The sequence below is a fragment of the Triticum dicoccoides genome, chromosome 6B (assembly GCF_002162155.2).
Source record: "Triticum dicoccoides isolate Atlit2015 ecotype Zavitan chromosome 6B, WEW_v2.0, whole genome shotgun sequence".
Lineage (NCBI taxonomy): Eukaryota > Viridiplantae > Streptophyta > Magnoliopsida > Poales > Poaceae > Triticum > Triticum dicoccoides.
The window spans coordinates 40,804,181-40,830,143 of NC_041391.1; the positions used below are offsets into that span (position 1 = coordinate 40,804,181).

Below are 25,963 nucleotides of genomic sequence, written 5' to 3' on the forward strand. Positions count from 1 at the left end.
AGGCTGAACCAAACAATCCTTTTAGCTACTGGTTCAGATTCTGAGTAGTTAGCTGGTTCCTGGCTCCACATTTCATTCGACAACCAAAGGATTCCACATTTTATAGAGTAATTATGTACCCAGTTAGCTACCGAGAGGATTGACTCCTTGTAAAATAAAATAAAACAATGTCGACAGGTCGACGCTTGTTGTATTAGTGGTGTTTGGGAGCCACCATTTGTGTTCATTATTAGGCATGGCCATGATGACATTCTGCTCTCGATCAGGTCGTCGGTGTGCCCGATGAACCAGCCAACCAGGTGAGCTGAAGGTGCATGGTGCCCAGACGCGATGAACTGATCCTATTTTAGAGAGATGCTGAGAAATTAAGATACACTAATCCTTGCTGCTGGTCATATTTTTGGTACTGCCCCTGCCCATCTTGCCTTCAATTCATCCCGTTGAAACCATGTTTGAAAGTGGGTTTAAGTTTGAAACCATGTTCAGGCTGGCAGTTTCTGCATGCCCGGCCCTTCGGCTTGCCGGCCCGGGTGCCTAGGATCGTCGTGCTCCATGTAGGTTGCAGCAAGTAGTTTTCCTGCTGTAGTACTTTTGAACAGCTGGATGTAAATGGAACAAAAGTACTTCAACAGACTAGTCTATGTTCTGTCAGTCATGTTTCAGAGTTATACAACACGCCCGTTTCTCTCTCAGTTTTGTTCTTGCATTTTTTTACTCTTCTCTCTAACCTGGCAGTGTGTCTGCTACTTTTGTAATGGCCGACCGCAATTTCATTTGGCATAAAAGCTAAAGAAAACAAAAAACTATCAAAATCTCCACAGCTAAACGTTCCTCTGATGGGCCGGGCTTTGCTCATTCTCATGCCTAGCTACATGGGCCGAGGAACCTTCTTCCATGCTCTCTGCCCGAGGAAGTGCAGCACTGCATGCCTGCTCCCTAATTAGTCCCACCTCGCTAGTGTAGGCCACGCTGGACCAGTTTATAAGGCGAGATGCTGTTGATGTAGCACGACCTTACTTGAACAGGATCTGTTCTATAGGCTCGTACTGCTGCATCCTTTACCAATAAGGAGGCAAACACTTGATCCTGGATTGGCTTCTGTCTCTACAGGGTGGCCTAGAGGTTGTCTGACAGACTACAAATCCTTTTTTTCTTTTTTTGTTTTCTGCAATTTGCAATTCCTTTCTTTACTTTCTTAACTAAAACATGTGAAGATCATATGCATTTCTCCTTTTGAATTACTTTAACCACATAATCTCTACCTTTGACCCCACACACCTGAAAGCATGTATGATAGTACGATTCAGTTCACAGTACAGTGGTGGCATTGAAGATAAAGCCAAAGAAGATGCACCCAGTTTCAATATATAGGACCTGCAGTGCATATTTCTCCACACACAAATTATTTTACATATAGATATGTGTTACATGAAGCTGGTAACCCAAATGCTCATCTTTCAACACTTTCCTGCATCTGTAAAGTAACACCAAAACTCTGAAGATTTTGGTCACTCGTTTTCTGGTAACCCAAATGATCACCATAAAGGCAACACTGAATGATGGTCTCCATTAGGAAATTGTGTGTTCATGTCCCAGATTATTGCCAGAGCAAGAGTAGTAGAACTTTGCAAACTGACTGAAGAAAGGCCATTCCTTGCTTCTACTGTCTGAAGTTGTTCGAGTGCAACATGGCTCCTCCATATCAGTTATTAAACAAGGAAAAAAAAGGATGGGAACTCTGCACTGCACCTTTGAGAAAAATGTAGGTGGCATGTTAAGGAAGGAAAATGTGTACAGAGAGTTCCTAGTAGTGTGGCAATTTTTTTTATGGCAATCCAGCTGTGGATTCAGTGCAAGACTTCCTTTTTGCTTGTGGAAGACTAAGTTCCAGGAGACGAGTGAGTGTTGCTCCTATCCTGGTAAATCAGGTGCTCAAGGTGACAGGAGTGTTGCTCTCTAAGCAAAGAAGGCTCATTGCTTGCTTGCTTAAGACTTTGAAACAACATACTCCATCCGATTCATATTACTTGTCGTAGCGTTACTACAGTTTAGTACTGAAGTTGTACTAAATTTGCGACAAATAATATGGATCGGAGGGAGTACGAAAAATCATATCCAAGATTAATACCAGGGCATAACTAGAAGTGCACGCTTTCAATATTCAAGGTTGGTTGGGCCACGTTTTCTGAACTGCACATAGCTTGCTTCTCCTGCCATTCTTTGATTGCACCCCCTTGGTTGGGATTCTGAGTTCCAAGAGATGAATCTTGTTCATAAGGCTGGTTCCACATGTTCAATTATTCTTAAGGCTGGTTCAGGTAGGGAAATTAACATATGTATTAATCCTTGCTGCTTGCACTGTTTTTGGTACTGCCTCTGCTCATCTTGTTGAAACCATGTTGCAAAGTGGGTTTCAGTTTGAAACCATGTTCCGGCTGACAGTTTTTTGCATGCCTGGTGCTTCGGCTTGCCGGCCCGAGCACCTAGGATCGCTCATCGCTAAGCGTCGCAAAATGGAAGTTGCAGCAAGTAGTTTTCCCGCTGTAGTACTTTTGAACAGCTGAGTCAGCAAATCTGCAAAGGATGTAGTAAATGCAACAAAAATACTTCAACAAACAAGTGTATATGTTCTGTCTGTCAAGTTCCGGTGTTGCCTTTTTTCTTCTTCTCTCTAAGTAAGCTTGTACGTGCAACGCACGTCAACACTAACACACATTATATTATTATAAACATCTGTAGTTCTAAAATAATGTAGTATGTGCTATTCGTGCAAATGGATGAATGAAAACGTGATCTGTATAATGTGCAAGGATTGCATCTAAGATGGTAAGTACAATATTTTGCAAAATATTCCTAGAGTAACAAGTTAATTATTTCAAGTGCATGATTTCACCATTTACACAAAACGAAGTGATAATTTGGATAGTTTACACAATATGTACCAAAAAACATTCCCACAACAACGTGTGGGGATTCATCTAGTTTAACTAAAATCAACAACCATTTCTTTTAGTCAGAAAGGTGCTTCGTCTCTGCACTTGAAAACCTTCATAGCATATGAGATTTAGATAGATACACAAAATGTGTTTGCTCATGTCCTTGCATGTTGGAAACAAGCATCGACAACATTTACACTCTTGTAGAGGAAATAGTGTTTGGGAAATCAACAACCAGTCACATGATCTCCTCTACTTTGGATCCAAAAAGAAAAGGAAGATTGAATGGAACTGAAAATCAGGTAGACATGCTTTCAATTTGTTGGCTAGAATTTGACAAATGCACTTGTGGACTACTCTATCAATTATCTCTCATCTTCTCAAGATTAAGCACTTTAGCTGAGGCGAAGAAACGAAGCAAGACGATGCCATTTTTTAGCATGCTCTTGGTTGTCACCAATGAACCTACAACATCCATCACACCCATTATAAAGATGATACACACAAACACATGCATAAGTATTAGTGTGAAACCTGACCAACTTTGAAAGCATGATCCTCCGTCCCCACTTTATACTGATTCTCACCTTTTCCCCCATTCTTTTAATACACAGTGAGACAAAACTTACATGTGTCTGAGAAAATAACACTTTGAAATGTGACCATCCACATTGTCATCTTTGCTTAGAACTTAAGGTCCTTTGAGTATCAGGTCCAGCTTGCCACAGAAAAAGCTATCTTAAAAATCTCCAAAAGTTGTCCAAAAGAAAAAGGAATGATCTCACAAAACAAATGAAGCATTTGTGTTAATTTTTTAGAAGGATACATGCATCTATATGCATCTTATCGATGCCAATTTCAAAAATTGATTTACAGAAGTATCTTTCATGTGTACAAAACGCTGAAGAATTTGAACATGAACAACCTGATATAGTACAGTAAGAAAAGCGAGCACTAATAATTCACAAAAGTATACTTTCCCTATACACACTCTGTTGCGGGTTAATAAAAAAAGAATATACTCAGCTGTGGGATCGATCTTCAAATTACCTTCAATTGGTTACAACCTAAAGAAGCTAGAACAACTAATCTAGTACCGCTATTGCGTAAAAAATTTAACCATCACCAAGCTAGAACAACCCATCTAGCTTAAGAAACCTACACAACTCACAATTTCATACGCTCATAGTAATCATCCATAGCTAGTAATTCTTCCTTTGCGTACCTGCATTACCACTGAAGTAAACTGTAGCTAATAGTTAGAAAGTTAGACCAAATTAGGAATCACCATTACAAAGTATAACCGATTATTGGCACTGCAACATTCTTGAGGCAGAATCTAAAGAAGCACCACCATAGAAATCTCTAATAGCAAGGAATATTTCCATTCTTGGTCAGTGAATCACATACGGATGGCATTAAACCAATTGAAAACTGTAAATAGGTATACCTAAAGCATTCTTTTATTTGCCAGCTCCAATGCTTCCTCAAAGCGCCCGCTGACTGCTGTCCGTCAAATATCAAATGATTGGTCTGCTGCCTGTTGGAGCAGCAATTTCTGCAAAATCGACAGCACCAGATGCAAACATTCCATTGGCCTTTAAATCCAAATTGAAAAAATAAATAGTGAATCAATCCAGCCAAGCAAGGTAGGACAAGCCAAGACGTACAAGGTTCACGGCAAGCTGTGCGCCCGGAATCCATCCAGCTGCCTGAGTGCTTGCTTATGTAGCCGTCCAGAAGGTTTAGACCAATGTCTACGCGGTAAAATTAATCAGTAGCTTGCTTAGCATGCAGTTGTACGTACGTGTGCTGTTCTCGGGAAGATCCAAGCCAAGTGCCTCAAATCCAACATACCCAGGCATATGGAGGGCACGAACTGTCATGGAGGCGCAATCCAACATACCCACGAATTTAGGATTTGTAATGGAGGCGCAATGCATCGAGTCTGCGACAACATACGAAATTTTCCTCTCCTCTAATCCGGCGGCTTGCGAGGTCTCGTTCTGGGTAGGGATAGGAAAGATGAGAAGACGGGAGATGATAAGAGGGGATGGGAGGTGCTGCCGGCACATTCGTCGGTTCTGCGACGGCTTCGGTGGCGGAGGAGGATCAGGCGACAGCGTGGGTCGCGGCCTTGCAGTTAGCGAGCGAGGGGATCCGCTTGAGATCACTTTCCTTCTTTTTTCCTGCCCTCTGCGTGATTGTAGGGATTGCATAGGTGCGGGGCGGAGATTCCCATCCCTCTGCGGTGAAGCATGTTCAGCCAACGTAAAAAACTAAATGCACACCGGAGAATAGATTAGATTAAGGCTGGCTATTAGATTAAATTTAGCGGGTCTAATCGTACGGTGACAATTAAGCTGTGTACATCTGCCGTGTGGCTTTAAGAAAGAATTAGTTTGATTTTTTATTAGTAGTGAGAATCTTTTTCTTTTTTGAGAATTTCTTCTCTCTAATCTGGTAGAATATCTGCTACATTTGCAATGTGCGATTGTAATCTAATTAGCTACTTTTGTTGTTAAATGAGCATTGTTAAAAATTGTACAGTATGCATTAAAAGCACAGGCTGCAGCATTTGGCAGACATTAAACTGGTTGGAAATCTCCACGGCTGATGCAACGAAAATGAAAAAACAAAAAACAACGATTTTTTTTGTGGCGGATCAAAAAAACAATGAAATAGGAGCGCGAGACCACACATTCCTGATTCGTCACATGGGCTGCGGTCTGTTACATCGGCCATGACCCGCGTCTCCTTCCAGGCTGTCGGCCCAGCCTCTCGCTGAGGACTGAGGCTGCGCTGCGCTGCATGCCTTCTCTACTTAATTAGTCCCACCTCGCTAGTTTAGGCGATCCAGGAGTGGTTTATAAGGCGAGGCGCTGCTCATGGTAGCACGACCTTACTTGAACAGGATCTGTTCTATAGGCTCGTACTGCTGCATCCTTTACTAATAAGGAGGCAAGCACTCATGTCTGGTTGATGCATTCTAACCTCTAGGCCAGAGCGTGATTAATGGCTAGGATTCTCCTGATGGGAGTTATCTGATGGCTGTAGAGGATCGTTCTTGATCTAGTTTCACACTGGTGCAGGGTGGCTCAGAGGTTGTCTGACAGACTACAATTCTTTTTGTTTTTTGCAACTCCTTTCATCTTGTGGCAAATAAGATGCACACAATTTATTTTTAGCTGCACTAGTACTAGTCACTGCAAAAATATCCAAAGGTAACAGAAGCCAACTGACCACATGCATGATCCATACATTCATCTACACCTGTTGCAGGAGCTCGATCGCTGATAGATATTTGCTTCACGGCTCAAGCTTTTATACAACACCTACCGGTCCATGGATCACATGCTTGGCTTGGTTGGTCGACTTGTCGTCGAGACCGATTAGGAGCCTTCATCCGGCACGACGTGTCACACTGCATCCACGCGTGCAAAGTAATCAAGATTCAGCTTACGATTTTCTTACTACAAGCCCAGTGCATGATCGTCTGAACTTTGCCACTGCTGAGAGTAAGAGTAGCAATGAGGTGTTTCACTACTGAGCTGGGAGAGAAAATAGACGAAGGTAGCGTGGAACTAGTGGCTGAACAAGTATGTTCAGGAAGGAAAATAGGTGCAGAGACTGATTTCTGCAGAACTAATCTTCGTACATAGGACCTGAATACCTACTTCTTCACACACAAATGATATGACATATACATCACTAGTGTTACATCAAGTTGGTAAGCCAAATGCTCTATGGAAGACTAGGTTGAGCTCACCTTTCAACACTTCCCTACAGCTGCAGATTAACCCTTTGAAGCATTATTGATTGCTTGCTTAAGAGTTTGAATCCTTATCCACAAAATCATATGCCAGATTAATGCGCCAGAGCAGTGTTAGGAGTACTTAGCAAACTGCCAGCTGAAACAGAGGTGGTCCCTTGCTTCTACTGTCTTAAGACCACACAGGACACATGAGTTCTTTCCTATGCCACATGGCGCTTGTATTCAGTCTGTCTGTTAACTAAAACGAGTAGTAGCCAGATAAATAAATTTGACGGGAACACTGAATCTTTGATTTTGAGAAGGAACTCTGCACCATTGACTTTGAGAAAACACTAGGTGGATTGCCTACTGAAGTAGTAGAATGTTGAGGAAGGAAAATGTGTGTTAAGAGTCCCAGTAGAGTAGTGTTACATGAATGGCACATGGTCCTTATTTTTGGCGCCACGAGACTTGCTCTTCTGCGGAGCTGCACGGTACTGTATCGCTGTATGACTGTTTCGAGCTTATAATCAAAGAGGCAGTCCCACTGATTGCGATTAGTAGAGGTCTCTCGAGTGACAGCTCATCAAATGGCACCAGTGGTCTAGTGGTAGAATAGTACCCTGCCACGGTACAGACCCGGGTTCGATTCCCGGCTGGTGCATTCTGTTTAACTCTCTCCTCCGCGGTGTTGAACAAAGCCTGCAGTCTGTCGAGCACGGGGATGATCACGATTCATACAGTTTCTGCCTTGTTGATCTCTTATTGGTCACTCAATCGGCTCATAACGTTGCTTTAGCTATGGTGCTTTGGCGGAGTTGGTGTGTCAGGTTGCTTGTCTTTCTGTGTTCAATGGTCTTTCGGCAGCGACAGTGGTCAGCCACGAGCATCGACCATGATGTGTGCATGGGCCATCAAAGACTTTATTATTTCTATTTTAGGGTTTCCGGGTCCTTTCGATGAGTTTTGAGTGTATGTGCTACATTTCAGTGTATATGTGCTTTTCTTTTTACAAAAAATCCATCCATCCACAGGAACACGCAATCCTGTTGTTTGTTTAAGATCATTTTGGTATGATTTTCGTAAAATATAATTATAACCACACGATCAATGAACACGCAATCCCCCGTTAATTGTTGGACTGCTGGGTGGGATTAATAATTGCAGAGAGCCAATTAACACGCATGGCATATCACTGCAGATTATAAGCTCCTAGGAAACGGAGGCCTGGGAGAGCTCGTGTAAGTTGACCCTGTTTGTTAGGGTCAGATCGTGTCGTGAGGTCCTCAGCGAATGCAACAACCGACGTTTCTTGTGTCGGTCAAAATCAGATGTGTGGGATTGTCCACCGTTCCCACCTCTCTCTCTCTGCACATCCTCCTTTCCCTCCGTCCCATCTTGTGCCACCACCGCCGCCGCCGCCTCTCCATCTCTCTCTACCTCCCGCCCTTCCCCTCCCCATCCACCTTGCTATCTCACCGTCCACACACCGCCCAACACCAAGGCAGCGTGCTCTGTCGCTCCTGCACACGCCACCATCAAGGTCGCGGAGGCAGCCCCGTCGGAGCACCTGGAGTCCGCTTCAGCTCGCTGGCCGCAGACTCCGCTCCCTCGCGGCGTCATCTTCCTCTTGCCGCAGCCAGTGCATGTGCGCCGCCACCATCGAGATGGCCGAGTGGCAGGCCGCCATGAGCGAGTTGTTCGATAAATCAACAAACGCAATAGGATTGCTGATGAAGATGGCTTCCGGTGATGATTTCCCCCTCTGGCAGGATGCCGGAACAGGATTCCGATTGAGTTTTCGTGGATACAGAGGCTTGCGGCGGCGGAACTTCTCATATAGGGTTCTTTTCGAGGGTTTGGGTATTTATAGGAATTTTTGGCATTAATTTCACGTCAGGGAGGCCCATGAGGGAGCGACAAGCTGGGGGGGGGGGGCGCCCTAGGGGAGCGCCCCCCAGGCTTGTCGCTTCCTCCTGAAGCTTCTGGTCCTTTCTCAATGCTTCGGGGGTCTCGTTTGGTCCCCACAAAAATCACCATAAATTTTCAGCCCATTTCGAGTACTTTTATTTCTGCACAAAAAACGACCACGATTATTCTGCTCAAAACATCGTTACTCCGGATTAGTTCTAATCAAATCATACAAAACCATATATAATTCTTGGAAACATGGTATGAATACTTCATAAATTATAGATACGTTGAAGACGTATCAATCCTGTTCAAAGATATCTTATGTTTGCAATGTGATCTCATCCCTGGAGCTATAAGGGGAAGCATTGACACAATGAGGGATTATAGAGCAGCAAAGAACAAGGTATGCAATTATAGATTAAATGTGGTTTTGTCTTAATTTATTTGTTGTTAACTTATTGTGTGATGTAACTGTCTCAAAGCTGTCCTTGAGCTTCAAGTTAAATCACTCACAGAAAACGAAGAGGGAAGGGCACGGAGCCACTTATCTCAAGAAATTACTCCTTGTTGTACGCCTATACAACTACTCTGAAGCAAGAAGTCGATGCAATGAGGGTTTTAGGCGATCAAGCTCTATATAGGGGTACACTATCTGTTCTTGCATAAAGTGCATGAAACCCAACAGGAGCAAGCTCCTGAGATTGTTTGAGTTGTTACTCTCTTAGATTCATTCCATTTTATTGTCTTCTTTGGAGATGCTTGTGAGGGTTTTTTTGCCGCAAGACGCTTGTGATATTAATGCGAATTCATGTAGTGGTTAGTGATATTTCACAGAGTTGTTGCTGTCATACATGTAAGCGGATGTTCCTCTGACTTTTACTTCCTATTTCAAGAGAAACAATTCTGCGAAGCTCATACTTTGAAAACTTATGAACTAGATTTGGTAATGAAAAATACATGTGGAATAATCTTCGGTGCAAAAAACTGCGCTAAACGCTTCTAAGTTATAAGTACACTAACTCCCTTTTTAAGGCCTCACGGTCCCTAAAAACTGTGCAAAAAACTTGTACTTTATTTCCCCTCTGTCCCTAAAATAGCCACTTATTTTCAGCATCCAATGCAAGGGTTGACATGTTAAAACATGAGTTGGCATCGAACGATTGTTTTACTTATAACCATTGACCATCTTCTTAAATTTATCAAATAATGGAGTGACATCATTATAAGAGGTTTCTCATTTTCTTTAGTATGCATCTTTTTCATTTAAATATCTTAAACTTGTCAGACACTTCTTGGTTTGCATGTTAAAACCTGGATATGCATTGCATTATGTCTTGCTCAACTGAGCAACTGGCAGTCCTTTCTTGTTTATCAGTTTGAGTATTCTATCCTACTTATAGAGATCTCTCACTTGCTTTCACTATGTCATTGTTTTCTTTCTAACCATCTCTTGATTGTCGGCCACTTCTTAGTTAGTTCCTTTCCAAGTTAATATGTGAGGTAGTTTTGTGGGCTGCAGATTATCTTGATTCCATCCTTTCCTCTAGTTGTGTTGTGTTTGGCTATTGAAATTCCTCAAAATTAGGCCATCTATTTTGCAAGTGGTTCAGAGATCTTTTAGGCATAACCAATTTTCATATGCCTATCCTTATCTATACCTGAAGGGCATGACCGGAAGCAGAACTTTCAGATAAAACCAAAAGATATTCATGTCATTCCTGATTGCATTGGTCAAGTTGGTGAGAAAAGCTGGGAGAAATATCCAGATAAACCCGTTGAGAAGAAACATTTGCATAATGATGTGACTCCTTTGGACATGGAGCGAGAGAACGGTCAAATGGAGATCAAAAAATATGATAAAACGATGGTCAATCTTGGAAGGAACTGATGAATGCAGGATATGTCATAGTCCACATGGAATGCATATAGTGCACCACAATGACGATGGGTCGGCCAGGTTCAAATGAAGGGTGCTACAATGTTAAGTGTTTTTTTCTTGGTCCTATAGGCGTAGGTCCCTGCCGCTATCATGGAACACCAATCGTTGTTTTAATTTTAAGAAACACTACTATTTTGTGAGGCTTGCCTTTCACAACTTTGGCAAGTTGTTTTTATTAAGATTTTAAGGAACACTTGGTTTATTTTGCGATGATCCCGTTCAAAGATATCTTATGTTTGCAATGTGATCTCATCCATGGAGCTATAAGCGGAAGCATTGTCACAATGCGGTTTTGATACAATGTGCTCTCATCCCTGGAGCTATAAGCGAAAGCAACAAAGAACAAGGTATGAAATTATAGATTAAATGTGGTTTTGTTCTTAAGTTATTTGTTGTTAACTTATTGTGTGATGTAACAGTCTCAAAGCTATCTTTCGGCTTCAACTTAAATCACTTACAGAAAACGAAGAGGGAAGGGCGCGGAGCCACTTATCTCAAGAAATTACTCCTTGTTGTACGTCTATACAACTACTCTGAAGCAATAAGTCGATGCAATGAGGGTTTTAGGGGATCAAGCTCAATATAGTGGTTCATTGTCTAATGTTCTTGCATAAAGTGCATGAAAACCCAACAGGAGCAAGCTCCTCAGATTGTTTTTGTTGTTACTCTCTTGGATTCATTACATTTTATTGTTTTCTTTGGAGATGCTTGGGAGGGTTTTTTTTCTGCAAGTCGCTTGGGATATTAATGTGAATTCATGAGTGGTTAGTGATATTTCACAGAGTTGTTGCTGTCATACATGTAAGCAGATGTTCCTCTGACTTTTACTTCCTATTTCAAGAGGAAAAAATAGTTCTACGAAGCTCATACTTTGAAAACTTATGAATTAGATTTGGTAATGAAAAATACATGTGGAGTAATCTTCGGTGCAGAAAACTGCGCTAAACTCTTCTAAGTTATTAAGTACACTACACTCCCTTATTTTTAAGGCCACACAGTCAATTGGCGTCTCCAGATTTTGAATTGGATCACCCGATTTTGCTTGGGTCAACAACTTCTCAAGGATTTCTCTCATTCAATTTCTTTAATTTACTATACTCGCTAACTTGGAGCTCTGCCATTCGATTGAGGTATTCAATTTTAGAATTGGTTCACATTTTGACCTGGTCAATAATTTTTTAAATTAATCGGAAGCAACCGGCCTATAAAAATGTATCAATCCCGGGCACCCTCTCATCATCTAAAAAAAAGAAGCATCAGCATGCGATATTGTGGCATCAATATAGTACATGCAAGCGTCGACGCAAAAAATTTCCCCACATAAATATGGGTTGATTTGCAGATAAGATAGAATCAAACGCAAAAGTCCCACCAAAATACCCTGCATTATGTATAAAAACACACTCCATCTCCCTCACTCGCCAAACCAAATATTCTCTCAGTTCCAAAATATAAGGTCTATTTTAAAAAAAAAGACAAATTTCTTTAACTTTGACAAAGTTTAGAGGGCAAAATTTCGACATCCACAACACTAATTAAATAAAAATATGAAAATTCCTTTCAAGATGATTCTAATAAGATACCGATCTTTTGTGTGGATATAGATATGTTTCTCTATAAATGTGGTCACTAAATGGTTTGACTTTTCAAAAAACTAATACACGCTATATTTTGAAATGAAGGGGTAAGAAAAATATGAAAACCCAATAACCACAACGATGCAGCAAAGCGCGCCTAACCCTTCTAGTGTATATGATGGTATAAATGGGTGATTATCTTAAAATTTAGATGCCAAATGTGTACCATCAATATCTGTGATGGTGATTTGTTCATATACAACATCAATGCCTGAATGTTCCTGATTTTTGTTAGAATTTTGAGCCTATTTTTTTGTTTATTCATATTGTGTTTTTAGTAGATATGTGGATTGATAGACATGTCACATATTAACTGTCACTCAAACTGATGTATCCATAACTAAATACATTTAGATACATCCGTCTTGAGCGACAGTTATTTGCAGACGAAAGAAATACTAGATAGTAATTTCATTTCATTTTAATACTATACTAGATACATCCGTCACTTCACACTTACACTTCTGAAGATACATACATGTGTGCAGAGCCACTTGACACTTCGTCTTGTGAAGAAAAAGAGGGCCGGTGCCGGCGGCGTTGAGGGAGGCCCTCTCGATCTCGGACCTTCGCTTTCCTCCGCATCGGGACGGCAGAGGCCACCAGCCAGGGAGGTTCATCTCGTCTTCCTCGGCGCTAGGGCGAGGCAGGCGACAGCGAGCGGCGGAGATCTCCTCCTCGCCCCCTCCCTCAACGATGTCGTCGTGTGGACCAGCTCACCGGCCGGCAGCCACATCTACAGCAGGTTGAAGCTGCGATGTCCCTAGCCAGAGCTAGAAAGATCACAGGAGGAACAAGGGGAAAAATAGCAGTTGACCGAGAACGAAGGAGCTTGGGCAGCTCAATTTCATTCATTAATTCGATATTGCTTGCTGGGAGCTTACAGGAGTACTTAAGCATTACCCTTACAGCTGGGCTCCACCGGGACTCACACACGCACGCTTACAGACACGTCATCGGCCGATGGGCCTGCCCTGTCATACACCGCCTTGTCAGTAGGTGGGGGTGTGACAATTGCCCCTCCTTGAATGGTAGGTTGGTCCCAAATTGGTGCTGCAGGAAAACGATTCTTGAGGACATAGTAATCCTCCCAAGTTGCATACTCCACCGGTAGAGAAAACCACTGGACTAGAATTTGAGTGCTTGCCGCATTTCCTTTCTTAACCATACGCCTGTCCAGTATAGCTTCAGGTTGTGGTGCATTGGCTTGCCAAACATCAGGGGTTGGCATGGTAGTGAAAACTGGAGTGTACTTGGAAAGAAAAGGCTTCAACTGTGAGACATGAAACACTGGATGTATAGCACTGGATTCAGGTAACTCGAGCTTGTACGCCACCTCTCCTATCTTCCCCACAACCTTAAATGGTCCAAAGAATTTGAACGCCAGCTTGGGATAAGGACAATTAGCAACTGATGACTGAGAATATGGTTGCAGTTTCAGGGGAACATCATCACCCACAACAAAGGAGCGTTCAATACGGTGCTGATCTGCATAAGTTTTCATCCTGTTTTGCGCCTTGACCAGATTGTCCTTAAGCAGTTGAGTGAACATCTGGCGTTCAACCACAACATCAAAAGCCGATGAAGAAGGATCCACATTCAAATTTGGTAATGCACCAAAATTTGGTTCCAACCCATATAATGCCTTGAAGGGGGAGCATTTGATGGAAGAATGATAGGAAGAATTATACCAGAATTCCGCCATGGGAAGCCATTGCCGCCATTTGCCCGGGGCGTCATGCATGGCACAATGGAGGTACTGCTCAAGGCATTGGTTCACCCTCTCTGTTTGGCCATCAGTGGCAGGATGATTTGCAGTGCTATAACTGAGCTTAGGGCCCACTGCAGTAAGCAAATTTCTCCAGAAGTTGCTTGTGAATATAGGATCCCGATCAGAAACAATTGTTTCCGGAACTCCATGCAATTTGACAACTTGGTCGAGGAACAGTTTGGCCACGGAAGCTGCGATGTAAGGGTGACGTAGGGGTATAAAATGAGCATACTTGGTCAAACGATCAACCACCACCAGTATCACATTCATACCATCAGACAATGGTAAGCCTTCCACAAAGTCCATGGTAATATCATTCCAAGGTTTGGTAGGAATAGGGAGTGGCTGTAGTTTACCCGCTGGGTGTATATGCTCGTTCTTGGACTTCTGACAAGTTGGACATTGTTTGACGAAGTCCTCCACTGCCATCTTAAGCCCATGTCAAAAGAAAACCTTATGCAATCGCTGGTACGTAGCATGAATACCAGAATGTCCTCCCACCGGGCTGTCGTGTAAAGCACTTGTCAATTTGGTCTGTAAGGCCAACTGATTGCCAATATAGAGGCGTCCATTGTAACGAATAAGCCCCTTATCCAAGGAATAACCTCTGGAATCCGGACTCTTCACTGCTAATTGAGCGAGTAAGTCCATTGCTTCCGGATCCGCCTCATAAGAATTGAGAATTTCTTGTGCCCAATCTGGTCTGCAAATGGATAAGGCATCGAGCTGGAGGAGATGAGCTACCCTTGACAAGGGATCTGCAGCATTATTCTCACTACCCTTGCGATACTTAATTGTGAATTGCAACCCCAGGAGCTTAGACATTGCCTTCTTTTGGAGTTCGGTGGTGAGATGTTGATCGGTTAAGGAACAAAGGCTCTGGTGATCAGTCAAAATGGTGAAAGGCCCTCTCTGTAGATAACATCGCCACTTATCAATTGCCATGATCACTGCCATGAATTCCTTTTCATAGATTGACAACTTGCTATTCTTGACACCTAGTGCTTTGCTCATATAGGCCACCGGATGCCCCTGTTGAACCAATACCGCGCCAATGCCCGTGTCACAGGCGTCGGTCTCAACAACAAAAGGTAATTGGAAATTTGGAAGGGCCAATACATGTGTACTTTCCATAGCCTGCTTCAGCATGTTGTTAAAGGCCACCGTAGCTTGCTCAGACCAAACAAAGCCCTTTTTGGTGAGCAATTCAGTGAGTGGCTTGGCTATGATTCCATAATTCTTCACAAACTTCCTGTAGTAACCTGTTAAGCCCAAAAAACCTCTTAACTCTGTTACATTTGCAGGAAGAGGCCATTGTTGCATGACTGCAGTCTTGTCAGGTTCTGTGGCGACACCATGACCAGAGATTACATGACCCAAGTAGTCAATGATGTCCTTAGCAAAAGAACATTTTGTCAACTATGCATACAATTTGTTTTCACGCAGAATACCAAGCACAAGCCTCAAATGCTTCAAGTGTGTCTCCAAGTCTGGGCTGTATACAAGTATATCATCAAGAAATACAATGACAAACTTCCTGGTATACAAGGCAAAGATGGAGTTCATTAAACACTGAAAGGTGGCGGGTGCATTGGTCAGGCCGAACGGCATCACTCAAAACTGAAAATAACCGTGATGTGTTTTAAATGTTGTTTTTTCTTCATCCCCCTCATGCATGCGGATTTGATGATAGCCTGCACGTAAATCCAGTTTAGAGAACACTTTAGTGCCAGCCAACTCGTCCATCAATTAATCAGCAATAGGCAGTGGGAATTTATTTTTAATGGTGATATGATTTAGTGGCCTGTAGTCAACACAAAACCGCCAGGTGCCGTCCTTCTTTTTCACAAGTAATACCGGAGAGGCAAAAGGACTTAAACTTGGAGTGATCAGACCTGCATCCATCATTTCCTTGACTTGCCTTTCAATCTCGTCCTTTTGTAAGGGAGAATATCGGTAAGGCCTAGAATTGACAGGTTGAGCATTGTTTTGCAGTGTAATGGCATGATCAAAAGATCGGTGTGGTGGTAACGCCTTGGGCTCCTCGAAGACATCTTCAAATTCAGTTAGCAATTTCTGCACATCAGGAGCATTAGACCCTGTCACTTGGTCCGGCGGAGCAGGCTCAATCAGTGCCAACGCCCACACGTCGTTACCCACTAAAGATTTCCGAAGTTGGTCAATGTCCATGACTTGTAATTGTTGTTGTTGTTGTTCACTGAGAATACCCTGCAAATGCACTTCCTTGTCGCCATAAGGGAAGAAAATGTGTTTGTTACGCCAGTGACAAGTCATGGAGCTAAAACTGTCCAGCCAGTCCATCCCTAACACGGCATCATAAGCGCCCAAGTCAAGTATTCTCATGTCGTGAGAGAAAGTTGCTCCTTGGCACCACCAAGTGAGATTTGAAACAGCTGTAGTGGAGTAGATGCGTGACCCATCAGCAAGACCAACGGCAATTTTTTTGGCATCTTGGACCGGCAACTGTGCATACTGGACAAATGCTGAATTCACAAAACTTCCTGTACTGCCGGAATCAATAAGAATCAGCATAACCTTGTTGCGCACCAAAGCTCTCAACCTCATGGTATTCACCTCTTCAGTACCTGCCAAGGCTTGAACTGAGAGAACGCAGCAAGCTTGTTCTTCATCTGGTTCTTGCAACAGTTCCAAGGCATGAAAAACATCGTCAGATAGACATGCTCCAAAATCTCCGACTTGTATAGTTAACAGCTGAGCTGGTTGCTTGCACTTATGCTCTTTACTATATCTATCCCCACAGCGGAAACAAAGGCCATTGGCTTTGCGGAAATCGCGCAACTAACGCTCACGAGAAAAATCATTTGCTGGCCGGCGAGTTTCTGCTGCTCGGACCACCGCCCCAGCAGCATTAGGGGCTGCAGCAGGATGATGTCTGATGGTAGTTGCAGGTCGCATCCGAGGGCGTTGATGCTCTCCCCCAATCTCTTGCTCTTCTTCCTGGATGCGTGCTAAGGATGCAGCCCTGGTCAGGCTTGCTGGGTGTTGCAGACGGACGGCAGCTCGCAGCTCATCATGTAATCCATGAACAAAATGAGAGACAAACCACTTGGAGTTCAGGGAAGTATCAGTGGAGAGCAAATGATACATACAAGCATCAAAGGATCGCTTGTACTCCCTCACAGTTCCTGTTTGCCGAAGCTGCAATAAAATTGACATCTGCCCATCATAATCATCAGTGCCAAACTCTGCCACTAGCACAGCAATGAAGGCATCCCAAATAACCTGACCATGTGTGCGTTTGTAAGCTTGCAACCAAAGAGCAGCATGATCCTCAAAGTACAGTGTGGCAGTACTAATCCAGTGTCGACCAGGAACATTATACATGTCAAAGTATGTGTAGCAATTATCAATCCAGAGTAATGGAAACTGCCCTTTGAAGACCGGAAATGCATGTCTGGGAGGCTTGAGGTGAAATCCATCACGGCAGTCGTCGCGGTGCTCGTGGCAGTCGTGGTCGTCGCCACGGACTCGGCGGCGCTCGTAGTAGTCGCCGGCGTCGCGGCGGCGCTCGTAGTAGTCGTCGGCGTCGCGGCGGCTCTCGTAGTAGTCGCCGGCGTCGTGGTGGCCCTCGCGTCGCCCGCGTGGAAGCTCCTCACCGCGAGGTCCGTGCGGTAGGTTGCTCTCCTTGTCGGCGTGCCCCTGGCGGTGATCCTCGGGTTCGTCCTCGTCGGGTAGCAGCACGCGCAGGGGGGCACCGTTGCCTCCGATCTGGGGGCCGCCGTTGCCTCCAAGCTGGGGGCCGCCGCCGATCTGATTTTTGGCGTGGTCGCTGGAAGGAGCAGCCGGAGAGCGCGCTCGCTTGACCTCATCCAGATCCGCGCGCAACTCACGGAGCTCGGCCGTCACGGGAGCCAGCTTATCCTCGAGTGCTTTGGTGAAGAATTCCTGCAGGGATTGCTGCATCGTCTCTATCCCTAGCAATACGAATCGGGTCTGGACGTTTGGGGTTGGTGGAGGATGCGGCGCCGTTGTGTGGAGTGGAACGAACTGAGTCTGATACCAATTGTGATGTCCCTAGCCAGAGCTAGAAAGATCATAGGAGGAACAAGGGGAAAAGTAGCAGTTGAGCGAGAACAAGGGAGCTTGGGCAGCTCAATTTCATTCATTAATTCGATAGTGCTTGCTGGGAGGTTACAGGAGTACTTAAGCATTACCCTTACAGCTGGGCTCCACCGGGACTCACACACGCACGCTTACAGACACGTCATCGGCCGATGGGCCTGCCCTGTCATACACCGCCTTGTAAGTAGGTGGGGGTGTGACACAGATCCATGGTGAGCATCGGCGAGCATGCTCGTCCTCCTAACTCTGCTTTCCTTCTTCCTAATCCCAGTTCATGCCCAGGTTGCGCCGGTGCGGTGGGGGGCGAGCGGCGCCGGCGTCCTCTGGGTCCTCTGCCATTACCAGATTCTTCCAGATCCATAGGTGGAGCTATGAGCCGCCGCGCCGTCCCCGCTGGCAGGCGCATCTTGGAGCAGAACATCAAGGCCCGGTACCTTGCTGGAGCCATTGGCACCGACGATGCACTCCACCTGTTTGACGAATTGCTCCAGGTTGCCTGGCCCTCCTCGATCGCCGCCATCAACTGCCTCCTCATTGTCGTCGGCCGTGATTGCCCTGCGCTCGCCGTCTCCCTCTTCAACCACATCGCAAGAGCCAAGGTGGCGCCCCACAATATCACCTACGGCATTCTAGTCGACTGCTGCAGCCGTGCTGGCCGCTTGGACCTTGGCTTCGCTGCCATGGGCCACATCGTTAAGACGGGATTTGCGGCAGGATCCGTTGTCTCTTTCAGCCACCTGCTCAGGGCCGTCTGTGCGGAGAAGAAGACCAGCTACGGAATGGACATCGTGCTCCGAATTATGCCTGAGCTTAACTGCATACCGGATGTTTACTCCTACAGCATGCTTTTCAAGGGCCTCTGCAACGAGAAGAGAAGCCAAGAGGCTCTCGAGATGAATCACGTGATGGTTGAGCACGGAGGTAGCTGCCAACCTAATCTGGTCTCATACAACACCGTAATTGATGGCTTGTTGAAAGAGGGTGAGGTGGGCAAGGCTTACAACCTATTTTGTGAAATGGTACAGAGCGGGATTTTGGCAAATATTGTGACCTACAACTCAATCATCTCTGGCATGTGCAAGGTTCATGCAATGGACAAGGCTGAGAAGGTTCTTCAACAGATGTTTGATAGAGAAATTCTGCCAGATACTGCCACATATACTAGCCTAATACATGGATATTATTCATCAGGACAATGCAAAGAGGTGGAACGGGTTTTCGAGCACATGTCTATAAATGGTGTTCAACCAAATATGATAACTTACAATATACAGATGGATTATCTTTGCAAGAGCGGAAGATGCGCGGAAGCTAGGAAGATCTTTGATTCTATGGTCAGTTTGGGCCAAAAACCGTCTATTACTACCTACAGTATTCTGCTTCATGGTTATGTTATGGAAAAATCATTTCATGATATGCATTGTCTCCTTGATTTGATGGTAGAAAATGGTATCTCACCAGATCATCATGTCTACAACATACTCATATCTGCATATGCTAAAGAGGAAATGACAAGTGAGGTAATGCATATATTTACAAAAATGCGGCAGCAAGGATTGAACCCTAGTGTTGCGGACTATGGAGCGGTAATAAACTTGCTTTCCAGTATTGGCAGAATGGATGATGCTATGTCCCAATTCAATCAAATGATAGCCGAAGAATTAGCTCCTGATATCATAGTTTTCAACCCCCTTATTAGTGGTTTTTGTACTTGTGGCAAATGGGAGAAGGTTCATGAACTATTTTCTGAAATGTTGAATCGCGGCACCTATCCTGATACCGTGTTCTTCACCACAATTATGGACCGCCTTTGCAAAAATGGAAGGGTTATGGAAGCCCAAGATATGTTTGACCTGATGGTACACGTGGGTGTTAAGCCTAATGTTCATACTTATGCCACATTGATGCATGGGTACTTTTTCGTTAGGAAGATGGATGAAGTGAGGAAGTTACTTGGCAATATGCTCTCAATTGGCTCGAAACCGGATTAGGAGTGCTCTGCTTCAAGGTTAGTGCCAGGCCATAATTAGGAGTGCTCTGCTTCAAGGTTGTCTGGACATGAATCTGGTCCAGAAGGCTGAACCAAACAATCCTTTTAGCTACTGGTTCAGATTCTGAGTAGTTAGCTGGTTCCTGGTTCCACATTTCATTCGACAACCAAAGGATTCCACATTTTATAGAGTAATTATGTACCCAGTTAGCCACCGAGAGGATTGACTCCTTGTAAAATAAAATAAAAGAATGTCGACAGGTCGACGCCTGTTGTATTAGTGGTGTTTGGGAGCCACCATTTGTGTTCATTATTAGGCATGGCCATGATGACATTCTGCTCTCGATCAGGTTGTCGGTGTGCCCGATGAACCAGCCAACCAGGTGAGCTGAAGGTGCATGGTGCCCAGACGCGATGAACTGATCCTGTTTTAGAGAGATGCTGAGAAATTAAGATACACTAATCCTTGCTGCTGGTCATATTTTTGGTACTGCCCCTGCCCATCTTGCCTTCAATTCATCCCGTTGAAACCATGTTTGAAAGTGGGTTTAAGTTTGAAACCATGTTCAGGCTGGCAGTTTCAGCATGCCCGGCCTTTCGGCTTGCCGGCCCGGGTGCCTAGGATCGTCGTGCTCCATGTAGGTTGCAGCAAGTAGTTTTCCTGCTATAGTACTTTTGAACAGCTGGATGTAAATGGAACAAAAGTACTTCAACAGACTAGTCTATGTTCTGTCAGTCATGTTTCAGAGTTATACAACACGCCCGTTTTTCTCTCAGTTTTGTTATTGCATTTTTTTACTCTTCTCTCTAACCTGGCAGTGTGTCTGCTACTTTTGTAATGGCCGACCGCAATTTCATTTGGCATAAAAGCTAAAGAAAACAAAAAACTATCAAAATCTCCACAGCTAAACGTTCCTCTGATGGGCCGGGCTTTGCTCATTCTCATGCCCAGCTACATGGGCCGAGGAACCTTCTTCCATGCTCTCTGCCCGAGGAAGTGCAGCACTGCATGCCTGCTCCCTAATTAGTCCCACCTCGCTAGTGTAGGCCACGCTGGACCAGTTTATAAGGCGAGATGCTGTTGATGTAGTACGACCTTAATTGAACAGGATCTGTTCTATAGGCTCGTACTGCTGCATCCTTTACCAATAAGGAGGCAAACACTTGATCCTGGATTGGCTTCTGTCTCTACAGGGTGGCCTAGAGGTTGTCTGACAGACTACAAATCCTTTTTTTCTTTTTTTGTTTTCTGCAATTTGCAATTCCTTTCTTTACTTTCTTAACTAAAACATGTGAAGATCATATGCATTTCTCCTTTTGAATTACTTTAACCACATAATCTCTATCTTTGACCCCACACACCTGAAAGCATGTATGATAGTACGATTCAGTTCACAGTACAGTGGTGGCATTGAAGATAAAGCCAAAGTAGATGCACCCAGTTTCAATATATAGGACCTGCAGTGCATATTTCTCCACACACAAATTATTTTACATATAGATATGTGTTACATGAAGCTGGTAACCCAAATGCTCATCTTTCAACACTTTCCTGCATCTGTAAAGTAACACCAAAACTCTGAAGATTTTGGTCACTCGTTTTCTGGTAACCCAAATGATCACCATAAAGGCAACACTGAATGATGGTCTCCATTAGGAAATTGTGTGTTCATGTACCAGATTATTGCCAGAGCAAGAGTAGTAGAACTTTGCAAACTGACTGAAAAAAAGGCCATTCCTTGCTTCTACTGTCTGAAGTTGTTCGAGTGCAACATGGCTCCTCCATATCAGTTATTAAACAAGGAAAAAAAAGGATGGGAACTCTGCACTGCACCTTTGAGAAAAATGTAGGTGGCATGTTAAGGAAGGAAAATGTGTACAGAGAGTTCCTAGTAGTGTGGCAATTTTTTTATGGCAATCCAGCTGTGGATTCAGTGCAAGACTTCCTTTTTGCTTGTGGAAGACTAAGTTCCAGGAGACGAGTGAGTGTTGCACCTATCCTGGTAAATCAGGTGCTCATGGTGACAGAAGTGTTGCTCTCTAAGCAAAGAAGGCTCATTGCTTGCTTGCTTAAGACTTTGAAACAACATACTCCATCCCATTCATATTACTTGTCGTAGCGTTACTACAGTTTAGTACTGAAGTTGTACTAAATTTGCGACAAATAATATGGATCGGAGGGAGTACGAAAAATCATATCCAAGATTAATACCAGGGCATAACTAGAAGTGCACGCTTTCAATATTCAAGGTTGGTTGGGCCACGTTTTCTGAACTGCACATAGCTTGCTTCTCCTGCCATTCTTTGATTGCACCCCCTTGGTTGGGATTCTGAGTTCCAAGAGATGAATCTTGTTCATAAGGCTAGTTCCACATGTTCAATTATTCTTAAGGCTGGTTCAGGTAGGGAAATTAACATATGTATTAATCCTTGCTGCTTGCACTGTTTTTGGTACTGCCTCTGCTCATCTTGTTGAAACCATGTTGCAAAGTGGGTTTCAGTTTGAAACCATGTTCCGGCTGACAGTTTTTTGCATGCCTGGTGCTTCGGCTTGCCGGCCCGAGCACCTAGGATCGCTCATCGCTAAGCGTCGCAAAATGGAAGTTGCAGCAAGTAGTTTTCCCGCTGTAGTACTTTTGAACAGCTGAGTCAGCAAATCTGCAAAGGATGTAGTAAATGCAACAAAAATACTTCAACAAACAAGTGTATATGTTCTGTGTGTCAAGTTCCGGTGTTGCCTTTTTTCTTCTTCTCTCTAAGTAAGCTTGTACGTGCAACGCACGTCAACACTAACACACATTATATTATTATAAACATCTGTTGTTCTAAAATAATGTAGTATGTGCTATTCGTGCAAATGAATGAATGAAAACGTGATCTGTATAATGTGCAAGGATTGCATCTAAGATGGTAAGTACAATATTTTGCAAAATATTCCTAGAGTAACCAGTTAATTATTTCAAGTGCATGATTTCACCATTTACACAAAACGAAGTGATAATTTGGATAGTTTACACAATATGTACCAAAAAACATTCCCACAACAATGTGTGGGGATTCATCTAGTTTAACTAAAATCAACAACCATTTCTTTTAGTCAGAAAGGTGCTTCGTCTCTGCACTTGAAAACCTTCATAGCATATGAGATTTAGATAGATACACAAAATGTGTTTGCTCATGTCCTTGCATGTTGGAAACAAGCATCGACAACATTTACACTCTTGTAGAGGAAATAGTGTTTGGGCAATCAACAACCAGTCACATGATCTCCTCTACTTTGGATCCAAAAAGAAAAGGAAGATTGAATGGAACTGAAAATCAGGTAGACATGCTTTCAATTTGTTGGCTAGAATTTGACAAATGCACTTGTGGACTACTCTATCAATTATCTCTCATCTTCTCAAGATTAAGCACTTTAGCTGAGGCGAAGAAACGAAGCAAGACGATGCCATTTTTTAGCATGCTCTTGGTTGTCACCAATGAACCTACAACATCCATCACACCCATTATAAAGATGATACACACAAACACATGCATAAGTATTAGTGTGAAACCTGACCAACTTTGAAAGCATGATCCTCCGTCCCCACTTTATACTGATTCTCACCTTTTCCCCCATTCTTTTAATACACAGTGAGACAAAACTTACATGTGTCCGAGAAAATAACACTTTGAAATGTGACCATCCACATTGTCATCTTTGCTTAGAACTTAAGGTCCTTTGAGTATCAGGTCCAGCTTGCCACAGAAAAAGCTATCTTAAAAATCTCCATAAGTTGTCCAAAAGAAAAAGGAATGATCTCACAAAACAAATGAAGCATTTGTGTTAATTTTTTAGAAGGATACATGCATCTATATGCATCTTATCGATGCCAATTTCAAAAATTGATTTACAGAAGTATCTTTCATGTGTACAAAACGCTGAAGAATTTGAACATGAACAGCCTGATATAGTACAGTAAGAAAAGCGAGCACTAATAATTCACAAAAGTATACTTTCCCTATACACACTCTGTTGCGGGTTAATAAAAAAGGAATATACTCAGCTGTGGGATCGATCTTCAAATTACCTTCAATTGGTTACAACCTAAAGAAGCTAGAACAACTAATCTAGTACCGCTATTGCGTAAAAAATTTAACCATCACCAAGCTAGAACAACCCATCTAGCTTAAGAAACCTACACAACTCACAATTTCATACGCTCATAGTAATCATCCATAGCTAGTAATTCTTCCTTTGCGTACCTGCATTACCACTGAAGTAAACTATAGCTAATAGTTAGAAAGTTAGACCAAATTAGGAATCACCATTACAAAGTATAACCGATTATTGGCACTGCAACATTCTTGAGGCAGAATCTAAAGAAGCACCACCATAGAATTCTCTAATAGCAAGGAATATTTCCATTCTTGGTCAGTGAATCACATACGGATGGCATTAAACCAATTGAAGACCGTAAATAGGTATACCTAAAGCATTCTTTTATTTGCCAGCTCCAATGCTTCCTCAAAGCGCCCGCTGACTGCTGTCCGTCAAATATCAAATGATTGGTCTGCTGCCTGTTGGAGCAGCAATTTCTGCAAAATCGACAGCACCAGATGCAAACATTCCATTGGCCTTTAAATCCAAATTGAAAAAATAAATAGTGAATCAAACCAGCCAAGCAAGGTAGGACAAGCCAAGACGTACAAGGTTCACGGCAAGCTGTGCGCCCGGAATCCATCCAGCTGCCTGAGTGCTTGCTTATGTAGCCGTCCAGAAGGTTTAGACCAATGTCTACGCGGTAAAATTAATCAGTAGCTTGCTTAGCATGCAGTTGTACGTACGTGTGCTGTTCTCGGGAAGATCCAAGCCAAGTGCCTCAAATCCAACATACCCAGGCATATGGAGGGCACGAACTGTCATGGAGGCGCAATCCAACATACCCACGAATTTAGGATTTGTAATGGAGGCGCAATGCATCGAGTCTGCGACAACATACCAAATTTTCCTCTCCTCTAATCCGGCGGCTTGCGAGGTCTCGTTCTGGGTAGGGATAGGGAAGATGAGAAGATGGGAGATGATAAGAGGGGATGGGAGGTGCTGCCGGCACATTCGTCGGTTCTGCGACGGCTTCGGTGGCGGAGGAGGATCAGGCGACAGCGTGGGTCGCGGCCTTGCAGTTAGCGAGCGAGGGGATCCGCTTGAGATCACTTTCCTTCTTTTTTCCTGCCCTCTGCGTGATTGTAGGGATTGCATAGGTGCGGGGCGGAGATTCCCATCCCTCTGCGGTGAAGCATGTTCAGCCAACGTAAAATACTAAATGCACACCGGAGAATAGATTAGATTAAGGCTGGCTATTAGATTAAATTTAGCGGGTCTAATCGTACGGTGACAATTCAGCTGTGTACATCTGCCGTGTGGCTTTAAGAAAGAATTAGTTTGATTTTTTATTAGTAGTAGAGAATCTTTTTCTTTTTTGAGAATTTCTTCTCTCTAATCTGGTAGAATATCTGCTACATTTGCAATGTGCGATTGTAATCTAATTAGCTACTTTTGTTGTTAATTGAGCATTGTTAAAAATTGTACAGTATGCATTAAAAGCACAGGCTGCAGCATTTGGCAGACATTAAACTGGTTGGAAATCTCCACGGCTGATGCAACGAAAATGAAAAAACAAAAAACAACGATTTTTTTTTGTGGCGGATCAAAAAAACAATGAAATAGGAGCGCGAGACCACACATTCCTGATTCGTCACATGGGCTGCGCTCTGTTACATCGGCCATGACCCGCGTCTCCTTCCAGGCTGTCGGCCCAGCCTCTCGCTGTGGACTGAGGCTGCGCTGCGCTGCATGCCTTCTCTACTTAATTAGTCCCACCTCGCTAGTTTAGGCGATCCAGGAGTGCTTTATAAGGCGAGGCGCTGCTCATGGTTGC

General features: G+C 43.7%; 2 non-coding genes and 2 pseudogenes across 2 annotated transcripts; all 4 read left to right on the plus strand.

Annotated features, from left to right (window-relative positions):
* The first annotated feature begins 1,007 nt into the window (after positions 1-1,007).
* LOC119327182 lies at positions 1,008-1,137 on the plus strand (annotated as a pseudogene).
* A 4,695-nt stretch (positions 1,138-5,832) lies between these two features.
* Positions 5,833-6,055, plus strand: LOC119327169. The gene has a single exon (XR_005158442.1). It is a non-coding gene; the product is annotated as a small nucleolar RNA U3 (small nucleolar RNA).
* Positions 6,056-7,283: 1,228 nt separating this feature from the next.
* Positions 7,284-7,354, plus strand: TRNAG-GCC. The gene has a single exon. It is a non-coding gene; the product is annotated as a tRNA-Gly (tRNA).
* A 13,782-nt stretch (positions 7,355-21,136) lies between these two features.
* LOC119327183 lies at positions 21,137-21,266 on the plus strand (annotated as a pseudogene).
* Positions 21,267-25,963: the final 4,697 nt, after the last annotated feature.